This window comes from Leptinotarsa decemlineata, unplaced genomic scaffold (genome assembly GCF_025532065.1).
Source record: "Leptinotarsa decemlineata unplaced genomic scaffold, Ldec_3_MD MMD2_tig00026317_RagTag_RagTag, whole genome shotgun sequence".
Classification (NCBI taxonomy): domain Eukaryota; kingdom Metazoa; phylum Arthropoda; class Insecta; order Coleoptera; family Chrysomelidae; genus Leptinotarsa; species Leptinotarsa decemlineata.
This window is the reverse complement of record NW_027412686.1, coordinates 1159727-1172088: the sequence shown is the minus strand read 5'-3', so window position 1 is coordinate 1172088 and position 12362 is coordinate 1159727. Positions and strand designations below refer to the sequence as shown.

The 12362-nt window shown below is 33.0% G+C and overlaps 2 protein-coding genes across 3 annotated transcripts in view; both read right to left on the bottom strand.

The window, feature by feature from the left end:
- wtrw (ankyrin repeat domain 61 water witch) overlaps nucleotides 1-6326 on the bottom strand; it is a 43801-nt gene extending 37475 nt beyond the window's left edge. Inside the window, exon 1 of one of the 2 annotated variants that reach the window (XM_023164353.2) lies at nucleotides 5906-6326. The gene's annotated coding sequence lies outside the window, so the exon portion shown is untranslated. Of the gene's footprint in view, nucleotides 1-1384; nucleotides 1409-5905 lie in introns of those variants that run through there. The other variant, XM_074181889.1, reaches the window with a different exon arrangement.
- Nucleotides 1-12362, bottom strand: part of mRpS9 (mitochondrial ribosomal protein S9) — a 66606-nt gene that overhangs the window by 42679 nt on the left and 11565 nt on the right.

The following is a 12362-nucleotide window of genomic DNA, read 5'->3' as shown; positions in this document are numbered from 1 at the left end:
GAAGAAAATTGCACTATGTAGCCATGGAGATCGCAGATTATTAAAATTCTACGAACGGTGGGAATCTGGTGTTATCAACAACAGTGAGGTGAAAGTACATCGGTACAAAATGTGAACAAATAGAAAGACGATGATTTGAAAGTATGCAAAGTAACTGTAACGTTACTAAGACAAATGTATTACTCATTACATAGAAAATGCGGTTATTTGTCACGTGTACCTACTACGAATACTGTATAAAGATTTTCAAGCAAGTTTTCAGTTTACACTGTCATCTACAACCGCAATAGAAACAATTATATATGATTATTTCAAAAATAAGGTTGGGAAATGATTATTAGAATATTATTTCGAGTATAACAAACACTACAATATTTCACCCATTTTCACTCAAAGAATAGTATTGTAGAAAAATCCTTGAAAGGTTTAACTTCAAGGATGGTTGCAAAACGAAGGAAACTAGATTTAATGCGAAGACAATTAAGAAGTAGTTAATTGCAAAGAAATTCGACCATAGAGAGAATATTGTAGTAAAATTTTGATAAATCAAAAACCCTATACGTCTCAGATGGAAAAATGCAATTATATGAAGAAAAAATCCATTCATCTGGAATTAAATATTTCTACATCTTTTACGAAATCCAGTTACGGTCCTCATATTAAATATAAAAATGTTTTGGCACAATCACATTAAATTGATTACTAATGATTGTTGAATGGAACAGGAACCATCTTGATATGTTACATAAACAATGAACCAAACATTTGACAAATTTCAAATACTCCTGAAACCAAGTTGCAGTAGTCTTGCAAAATATTTATAAAAACGATGAATCTTGTTTGTTAAGATAATGAAAATCTATACAATGCGAGTCATACAAATATTAAGTAACATTAGGTAACAATTTCAACCCATAGTAGGCACATTGATAATTACCTGACGCAAAAATTCTCACAATTTACCTACTTACAACAATCAACAAAATAGTATTTTCTATCGAGAATAAAAGAGTCTCGACCAGACCTATTGAGAACCTCAAAAAAACAAAGCCTATTTCACCGAAAATTCTGTGAAATCACCCAAAAAAATCCTTGTTCCGCAAATAAATTGAGCTTTATTGTCGGCGCCCATACATCAGGAACTCAAAATGGTTTTATATCGATTGATTCACTTACATAATCAAGAAATTCAGCCAAGTTTGATGTACAACTTTGAAAGAGGTGTATTACTATGAACAACTCAAAAAATTACGGCACACAATTTGAATCTGTCAATCTGAAAAAACCTACAGCGTCGAATCGCTTTCTACTGTGATTTTACCTAAATTCGACCACTAATTAAGAATCACAATGAATTACGATAAATATACAAAATCTTGCTTACCGCAAATCATCGATGAAATTAGAAAAAAACAGTCGAACAACACGAAACATTATTCAGGACGATAATGTCATCTCTCACATAGCACGTCAAACATTGAATATTTGAAGAAGACAAACACTAAATTAATGTTTCAGTGCCCGTATTCATGAATTATCATCTAATAACTTCTTCCTGTTCCCAACAATTACTGCTACTTCGAAGATAAATGTTTTCCTTCAATCTTAATGACCGTTGGAGAGTCGACAACAAAGACCAGCTTGAAGATTGGTCGAAGTGTAAAAATCTATTTTCATCGCAGAAAGTCCACGAATCGACTGACCCAACAAAAAACTACTCGTATTCCTTCGATTTGCAGACTGGCAGACACAAAACTCAACACAGTTATGCAGACAGGATCTCTTCTATGAGAACACGCGAAACTATCAAGTAAAGATTTTCAACAAGGACCTGAGAAGGAATGAACATTATCAGGAGTCACAAATACTAGATTAGGTTAGGTCCAAAGTGAGTGGGTCTATTCGACCCTCCACCGCAACCCGCAAGGGTTCATTGTGGCTCACACCTATTCACACTCGATCAAATAAACCCAGCTTCTTAACGAAGCCGATTAGTTTGTATGGTGAGTGGTTTTTCAGGTCAGATGATAAGAGTACGGCCCTGCTGTCTTCCGACAGTCCGAGTCTCTGCATATGATGATTCAAATGACAGTGACCTGTAAGAAGGCCTGTTAGAGATCGTAGTTCATCTCTACTGTAGTCCAACTTTTTGGTATCAAGCTTCGAAAGGTGAATAAACGCCTTGGAGCCAGCCAATCCTGGAGATTCTGCCAGAAGTCCATAAATCTTTTTGCCATCCAGGTGTTCAATATTTGTTTGGCAAAGCCTAAAGCGATGCCAATGACAGCTTCTGGTCCAATGAAGCTGCTTACAGCACCCTCCTTTGTAAGGGAGTCAGCAGTCTCATTGCCGACCAGGCCAGTGTGGCCAGGAATCCAGACCAGAGACAATCTTTTAGGTCTTCCTATCGAGTAGAGTCGTTTTTGGCAATTTGCTATCAATTTAGACGTTGCTTGGTAGGAATCAAGAGCTTCCAACGCCACTTGACTGTCCGAGAATATTTGTATTGACTTATGTATGAGGTTGGATTCTTCTAATCTCTCCGCACACGATTCAATAGCGTAAATTTCCACTTGAAATACAGTCGCATAGGTTTCTAGGCAGGTTGATATCTCTGTCCTGGGTCTGCGACTAAAAAAATACTAAAATCCTAAAAGAGTATTGTGACGCCCGAAGATGCTATTATATAGCGAAATACGTGGAAATCTCACATTAAAGTGCTTTTTTGAATACGTTATAATAAATTTTCATCAAGTGTCAGTCACTTGTATAATATTTTCAAAAAACCTATAGTTATTCTGGGAATAACTATAGGTCTGAATCATTATGTTGAAAAAATATTGGGAATGAAGCATCGCATATAGTCTTCAATATCCAAAGTCCTGAATAGCTTCATCTCTAAGCGGCTTTTGTTTACCTGCACCTCAAAACTTCTCATTTCACCACCAACTCGATCAACAAGAACGATGCGCAACCAACCGTGAAAGAGGTCTCAAAATTAAGCCCTCAGTACAGACGGATCGAAGTAAAACTTCATTCATCAAGAATGTTGATCAGCTTTAACTGAAGAATGAAATAACTTCTGGCAGGGAAAAGAAAGGTCGGGTTTTGCCATTGTTCTTCTAGTAGAAAAGATCATTATGTTTTGGTAATGGTAGTGGTCGTAGTGAACTAATTCTACAATATCCAATTCCGAAACCCGTGAAATAGTGAATATGAAGATCTATGAATTTTCAGGTCGTAGTAGTACTGAACTAATACGATCTTTGGAGATAATAGGGTATACTATAAAAACAATTATTGAATAGAACTGGCGATACTTGATGAAAATCCATATTAAAAAACTAATCAAACCGGTTTTTGTAAAACCCTTTTATAGTGAAACTCATATAATAAACTATATTGATTAGTTTTATAAAAAGAATTCCCAATTTTTGAGTATTTCGCAAAATACTTTTAAAGAAGTTATTCGCATCATGAATTTTTAGAAGAATAAGGGATCGTGATTATTCTCATTTAAAACCTTCAGATATGAACTTAGTTTTTCAAATAAAAAAAATGTGACATGAATGTATCACTTAATAATTGAATGCAACGAGGGAGTGGTTTTATTTGAAAACATTCTGAATACCAAAGCGATGAGCCGACGAAAGACTATTGAATCGGGTTATTTGTTCCATTTAAAAACAAAAGGCTTGGAAGTTCATATCGAACATTGGTTTCACCTTCTAATCAAATTTGATATGAATGGAAATCTATACTATGGTTGATAATTGGTAAGAAAATTGGATTTCTGCGATGACAGTCTGAACTATGAGTAAGATTTAAATTGGGAATAATGGAGAAAAGAGAAATGAAACTTTCTATGTTTTTTACCATAAAAGTGGTCAAAAACATAGAAAGTTTCATTTCTCTTTTGGTCATTATGATTTCCTACCACGTAGTAACAGCTACATCCATCAATTTATTTAATTGGGAATACCTGAAATTCATCCAAAGGTTCTTTCGAAATTATTTTTGTCAAAAGGTGTACAGTTTCGAACATATTTTTAAGAGATGTTTTTGGTTGGTTTCTGGGTTTTGCCGTGATCTTCTTTAGTTACAATCAAACGTTTCAATTGAAACTGCGGCAGTAATCTTCAATGGCGTGGTTGAAGTACTCTCCTTGATCAACTGTTGATACCGTAAACCAACCAAAACATTGACGCCCTGAGAGCCTACATTCCTATAAAGTACCTAGTTACTTCTGACAATAACCAAATTTTTGAAAAGCCAACCAATATTTATGACATTATGAAATGCTCACAACTAAACTGAAGGAATATGCATAGATGTTGAAAATATCTGATACTATAATCATGTAACTGTGTTTCATTGTAAATCACCAGAATTTTTTGGTAACAAACTTTCATTGGAAAAGTGCAATATTCTTTGTTGAAGGAAAATATTGTGGTTCTTCACAGAATGTATAGAAGGTGTCAATTTTGATGAAAAATCGGAATGACACGTCAATAGGAAGCGAGTCAAGTGGCATATCATTTTAAGATTGTTTGTACAATGGTACCCAATTTTAATATTTTCTAATCAGCAATCTGGAAAAATTTACCAGAATTGACTCATTCCAAGGCTTTTATAAATCCTTCGAAGTTACCAACGATTGTTAGATTTCAGCAGGGATACCTACGATGTCCAACGGGCCAGGAAGATGAATATGTTTGGTTCAGTGAGTGTCGAATAAGCCGATTCACTGAGTCTACCTATTTAGCTACCTACCTACACTATTTTATTATTTTTGAGAGCAATCGATTAGTTCTGAGATCACCAGATTCAATTCCATTGGGTTTCTTCTTTGGTAAAATTTTAAATCAGTTGTTTATAAAACAAAACCTGCTACCTGCTGATATTGCTTGATCTAGTTTACCTGCTGATTTCAGTGATCTAAAACGAAATGTGTTTTATCTTGTTACCCATTTGGAACAGTGCAAACTTATCTCCATTTTTACTAATAAATAATAGTTTATAAACTAAAAAACACGCTTTGATAGCAAAACAAACTAAAAAATAAAAAATCATTCGAAACTAACTTAAGATTGTGTTCAATATCGATAATAAGTCCTATGGCTTGATGTAAATAATGGCTTTTAATAAGTCTAAAATCAGAATAAATCTATTTACAATAAAATTAATTTTGTTGTAAGCAATTATATTTTTATTATGGCTCCAATATGACAAACAGCTCTAAACAAGTATTCATAACAATGGATATTTAGCACCCCACGCTTTTTTAGAACACAATTAATTTTTTTTTATAGATTTATTCTGATTTCAGACTTATCTGTCCGTTTAAAGTTAGTCAAAATCGAGTCCAAAGGAGTCGGTTACAAACAAACATACCAGTGAAGCTAATAAAAGCGTATTAAACAGAAACCCTTACAAACATTTTTGTTGGAAAACTTGACCATTTTAACCCTTCGAACGACAATTGAAATAATTCAAAATGGTATGCCCTTACCATTTGAAATTCTGAAGGGACCATATTTATCTTTCAGAGGGTTGATCCGCGAGGACAAAAAATAATTTTTGAAACTGTCCCATTTGGAAATTGAATTAATGTGCCTTTCCTGGAAGGAAGACTTATTACTCACTTATTAAATATATAATTCCCTTATATATTTCGTGGTGAACAACATGCGACGATGAAAATAATATTGATATTGATAGGTGGAATACGATTCATTTTCTCAGTAAATTTTTCAAATACCTTGACAATTAGTTCAAACACAAGAATCTCCGAAGGACTAATGTCATCTTTGCACTACTGGAAATGTTTCAATGTCCTAGTAGCCGCGAAGGAACGTCAGATGTAAAAAAAATCAACAATGATAATAATAGAACCCGTACTTACCCACTATAGAAATCTGCCGACTGAATCTTCCCACGAAAAAATTCCAAATTGCGAACACTGAATAATTCTCACCATTGTAACAACACACCTAATTATTTAGGCACAATAGAACCATGTAATCGAACGTAATCGACGCAAATACGCATCCCAACAAAAGGTACCATTTTCATTCATTACGGAAATCGGTGCAGCTTAGCGATAATTCGACTTCGATTCGGGTGGGGGCATGGGGGGGCAAATCACCGCCGAAAAATCGGTTCGCGTAGGTCGTGGTAAGCCAACGAAAACCAAACTAACTGCGAATAACTGAGAACAACACAAATTACTAAATTGCCGTTTAGAAGACGTTCTCTTAAAGAATCTGGCGTGGGGGGGTTCTTTTCATTTCAGAGCAGTAACGCGACGCTGGATACCTACAAAGACAGCACTGGTTTTATGGGAAGATAGTTTGCGGTTTTGAGATTGTTAATAATGCTTACACCATAGGCGGCGAAAGAATGAGGAAAGCACATGGAATGAGACACTAAATTAGGGGAGAATATAAGAAATCGCTGAAAAAATTAAAGGTAAATGGTCGTTGAATGAAAATATTTTACGCTGGAAAGGCCAATAAGGATAATTATTTCAATGAATCTTCATTTTATAATGAACTCCATGGTATGTATACCTACTATAAAATGGGGTATTACCTTTTTTGGTTAATCAAAAGTTTTCGCCATTCAAATTAGGTATAAAAATTGAAGTATCTTTTTCATCATCAAAGCAGTGATACAATGAAAAACATTAAGCATTTTTGTTATCATGAAAATCTTTGCAAAAAAGGTAGAGGCGTGATTGGCAATCGGATATGGACTATATTACCATCTGCTCCAGCTATTCTTTCAAATACAATTTTTTGCATTTTTATCAATAGTTGTGGAGCCAAACTTAAATGGACATACACCGTAATTTGCGACTATTCAGTGGTCAGTATTGCTTTAATTGACAATGAAGTGGTTACTAAAAATCGAGATTGATGAAAATCTAGTTTCTATGAACATTTTGAGTTCATGTTGAATTTTAGAAGACGCTAATAACAATGAACTACACCATTATCCAGATGAAGACCCCCACAATTTTTTCCAGACCACTATGGTAAATTAGGAAGTACCTTTTTTTTTTTTAGAAAAATTTGACCCAGTCAAATGCAAATTATTCACCATTTTTAACCTTACCTTTTGATGTACTGAAATGTATCATGATTTGAACACCCAGCAGCTGAAAGGTTATGTTAATGGTACAACAGAAATATATAATATATTCGTTTGAATGTCTCGCATATGTTTCTCATTCATCTAGCAGCAGGACCATGCTGAAATTATTCCCGTAGGTTACCTATCTACAGACCGGTTTCGAAGTATTACCTCTTATCAGTGCAGGAAAGATCCGACCCGAACATAAAAGTGTATATATATATATATATATATGTGTGTATATACAAAGTAAAAAAATAAAAAATTATATTATATACTGGTTGTTCTGTGGAAAATATGTATGGTATGTATGTTATAACTGTGAAGCATTCATGTTCAATTATTTCAAATTGTGATCATTCTCTATTTTTAATATTTGTCTATGATCATTTTCATCTTCTTAAATGAATGTGTAAATGGCAAAATTCAAGCCACACAGGAGTAATGATGATAATACTAAAAAAAAGTATTCATCAAGACCTAGATGACTGATGAAATTACGAAATATCAAGAGTAACTACAGCTTAGCAAATCTAGATGTGCTTTTGAGATGCGCGAACGATAAAGAGAGAGTGTAACTATCTTCTACCAACTTTTATCAGGAAGTACAATCGGGTAAATAATTTTGTCTTGATTAAATTTGGCAAGTGCTGACAACTATACATATACCAGTAGGGAACGGGAATCTCAACTCTTCCTTTTGGGTTGGAAAATAATTGAAAGACAATGAGTGATATATAATGAAATTTTTATTTCTTTTTGATTAAAAATATTGTGACATCATTCACAGCTGTGACATCATTCACCATTTTTTTTTTCGAATATGAATGGGGGGGTACTGTGATACATTGTTTGATAAATCTTTCAATACTCTTATTATTATTTATTTTTGAAAATTGGACCAGCGATTCCTAAATAATTAATTAGCAGTTTACTAATTACTCAGGAACTCAAAAAATTAATCAGTACTGGATTGAGAATTGAATGATGAATGATATGAGTGTCTGCGTTAAGAAGGTTGATATTGGAAATAAAAACAAAAAGAAAGCGTTAATTAAATATAATCACTTGTAGTATATAATAATATGTAGTATAAAATAGTTGGATCACCAACTATTTTATACTAAGTTTAAACTATCATCAGAATCGAAAATTACCGTCTCCAGAATAAATTCTTGTTTGCACCAGTTTACGAGTATGTCCGTCACAATAAACTATTGAAAACTATTAGAGCTCACGTTAATTCATGCTCGTATGATACACTGATATAGAATTTTTGTGTTATGTACTCATTATGCAATGAAGAATGAATGAAAAATAAAATTTATTTGATTACAGGCAATATTTAATCAGAATTATCAAGAGATCTGGGCTGAATAATGGTGTTTACATATATATTATGTATAGAGAGATTAATGATCTTCACTATGCATCTTCAACAGTCTAGGATAATGAATATAGTTTAAAAAACTAAAAAACATTCTTTTAAAGAACATCGAACTAAAAAGTTAAAAATATTTTTTAAATTAGCTTAAAAGAATAACTAACGAAAAATACTAGTATTATTGTGAAAAAAGCGACGGGCGCTTGATATACAAAAAATATGGCACAAAGCGCCCACTCTTTATCCACAATAATACTATTATTTTTTGTTCGTTATTGGTTTAAGCTTTTTTTTTTAAAATTATTTTGAACTTTTTAGTTCGAAGTTCTTTAAAAGCGTGTTTTTTAGTTTTTTTAAACTATATTTATTTTATCATTTTTAAGTTTCGTATGCTATAAAAGTGTGTTTTTTAGTCTTTTCAAACTATATTTATTTTATCTAGACTTTGGGATCAATCAGCCGTATATTGTTTAGAAAAATGACCATTGATATTTTCCAATTCCGGAGCGGGAGCCTGAAAATCAGCGACCAAGCCCAAGGAAGGCAAAAGGCGCGCAAAGGAGGGTTACAAATAAGGCAGCAGACGCGCGTGTTAATGAAAAAAAATACTTTTTCAAATGAAGAAATACATGTAAGTTCGAATTATATCAAGGATTACGTACATCGCCATCTGCTCGCGAATAGATCAAGGAATAATGTCGATAATTCTGTCAAATACAGATCCCGAGCATTCAAACGGGAATAAATATGAAATGAAAAGGAGAGTTACAAACAAACATACATACAAGTGAAGCTAATAAAAGCGTGATAAAAAAAGAGAAGCATGATAAAAAAAGAGAAACGTGAAATAATTACTGTCACTTAAACAAAAAAGTATTTACTTAATGTTTGACCATCAACTCCATGGTGCAATCATTCGGAGTCATTTAATGTGCTGACCCAGTTTTTTCAAGAAAAGAACCTGCCTTCACAAAAAGTTATCTGGGAATCCGTGATAGATAAATTAATTTGTAGACACCATTCCAGAGAAATATTTACTGTTTTTGGAAGTGGCTACTTCACCATCAAAAAGGAAACTTAATTTTGAAGAAATTCATATATTTTATAAAGTTTCCCATCCAACTACTATATTCGCAAAACATGTTTTAAAGTATTCCAAAGAACTGCGTGATGAAAAGGAAAAATGACTACTATTTTCTGAAAGATTTCTCAATTCTTTGTGGCGACTGCGGAGAAAGTGATCCGGAAACTAGTTACAATGAAGAAAAAAGTTTATTGGAGCAAACTGTGAATGATTTAACAGAAAATACAGTAATGTTGAACAGTCACATTGAAATACTCAATGAAAAAAATAAGCTTTTGCTGATGATGCTGTGCAGAGAGAAGCCGAACAGAATGATCTAATTAAAACACAGCAGGAGTGCATCATTGAACTTCAAAAACCGACTAAATGATATAGAAAATAAGACATTACACACTATAAAAACACATACAGTTCAAACAGTTGAAGAAGAGAAACTTCGCAAAGTAAACGCTACAGTTCAAACTACCAGTGTATTGAAATACCTAGAAGGTTCTTTGCTGGAAAATAATGTAGATGCATTAATTCATAAAGATTGTGGTACACAGACGAGCACATACAGAAATGATTGCAAATAACAGCATTCATTAATACTCATGACCGGGAGGAAATGCCAACTCACACTAACTCAACTTATTTGAGGATATTTCAAGAGTCTCTTTCGCGAATTCAATTATTGAAAGTGACTTGGAAATGCCTAATAACACCAAGAAAATATCAGTCATAGGGGATCAGTATGCAACAAATTTTTCTTTTGATTTGAAAAAAAAAGTGAAAAAGCCAATTACCAAATAAAAGAAATTCTGAAACTATAAATGGAGCTTTCATATATCACAAGTGAAATTTTAGTAACAACAGACTTTTATACCTTGCATTGAAGCAAATATTACCCATTAGTAGATTCACAAATCTGTTACTTGTTTCAGAAAGACATAACCTGGGAGGAAGTACCACTCTGCGAACCCCCCATTATCCTCATATTGCAGTAGTAGTAGTAGTAGTAGTATCTTTATTCATCATTAAAGCAATCTACAGATCTTTGCAGTTGAACATATAAAATGCTTATCAGACTAGTCAAATATGGATTTACATACTAGTTTAAAATCTTAATATTAAAGTAATTATACAGGGTATTCCTTAAACACATTTTAATATTTAAGGGGGTAATTCTTAGACCCATTTTAAGAAAAAAACTTCCTATGGACGTATGTCCTAAACGCCTTAACTTTTGAGATACAGGGTGGCAAATTTTTCAAAAATAATCAGTTTTTTAATAATAACTGAGATAATTTTGTAGACATCTTTGGCATATTTGGTACATATGTTCCATGCCTCAAGGTGCATTTTCTGATGTACACAAATTTGTATTTTTTCAAACAGTGGCATCCCTACGGGTTTCGCATTGAATATTTTTGGGGAAAAAGTACTACGCCAATGCTTTCTTTTCAAAATAAAGTCATTTTTAAAATCCCCATTTATTTTTGAGAAAATTTGATCTCCTGGTATTTCTTTGTCCGATGCATGATTTTCACTCAATAAAATAAAAATCGACAGAAAGCAAATTAAGAAATTAGATCAATTCTAAAATGAATGAGAATCTGAAAATTGCTTCATAACGCATTACCAATTCCCTAATAATATTTGAAAACATAATCTGCAAAAAAATAAATTTTTCACAAAAACGAGTTTTATTTTATTTTGTGACAGTAAGTCTAAACGAATAGCACAAATTTGTTAATTAGTAATAATACCAAAACTGATTATAAAAATTGTTGGAAGTGGCCACCTGCACTTAGTATGCATGCTTCCGCCCTTCTACGCATGGAATTACGCACCCGTTCAAATATTCCCGGCGTATTTCGTATAGTTTCACACGAGGCAACTATTCGCTCTCTTAAATCTTCTAAAGTATTAACGGGAGTTTTATACACAAGAGTTTTAAGGTGACCCCATAAAACATCAATATTAGCTAGTGATGTTTGTGCATACAGAGAATTCGTTTTTTATAGCTATGGTGGTTACGCTGTTTTTTCTGCTTTTAATCTTTAAAATAAATCACATATCGACAAACTCCATATTTCCAAGAGGTGCAGTAAATAAATTCTGCTACACGTCATTTATTCCAGGATAACTAAATTTATGTTTTCAAAAATTATTAAGCGGTGCTGCGTTATGACGTAATTTTAATTGAGAACAGTGCATCTGACAACTAACAAATACCTTTTAGATCCTCAATTATTTTGCAACAAATCTGATCTCTTAGTTTGCTTTCAGTCGATGCACGATACCGCATCAGATTTTCAATCTTTTTTTTATCCTTAAGTAAAGCGATTTTTAATTTTTTGAGCGAAAACCATGCGTCGGATAAAGAAAACCCAGCAAATCAAATGTGCTCAAAAATGTATGGAGATTTTAAAAATAATTTTTAATTCAAGATAAAGCAGTGGCGTAGTAGTTTTTTCGCCAAAAATATACATTTCAAAACTCGTACGTACGCCACTGGCAGATAAAATTAAGAAAATTGTACATCAGAAAATGCGCCTTGAGGCATGGAACATATGTACCAATATGTACAAAATTATCTCAGTTATTATTAAAAAACTGATTATTTTTGAAAACTTTGCCACCCTGTATCTCAAAAGTTAAGGCGTTTAGGACATACGTCCATAGGACGTTTTTTCCTTAAAATGGGTCTAAGAATTACCTCCTCAAATATTAGCATGTGTTTAAGGAACACCCTGTATAATAAAACAAAGATTA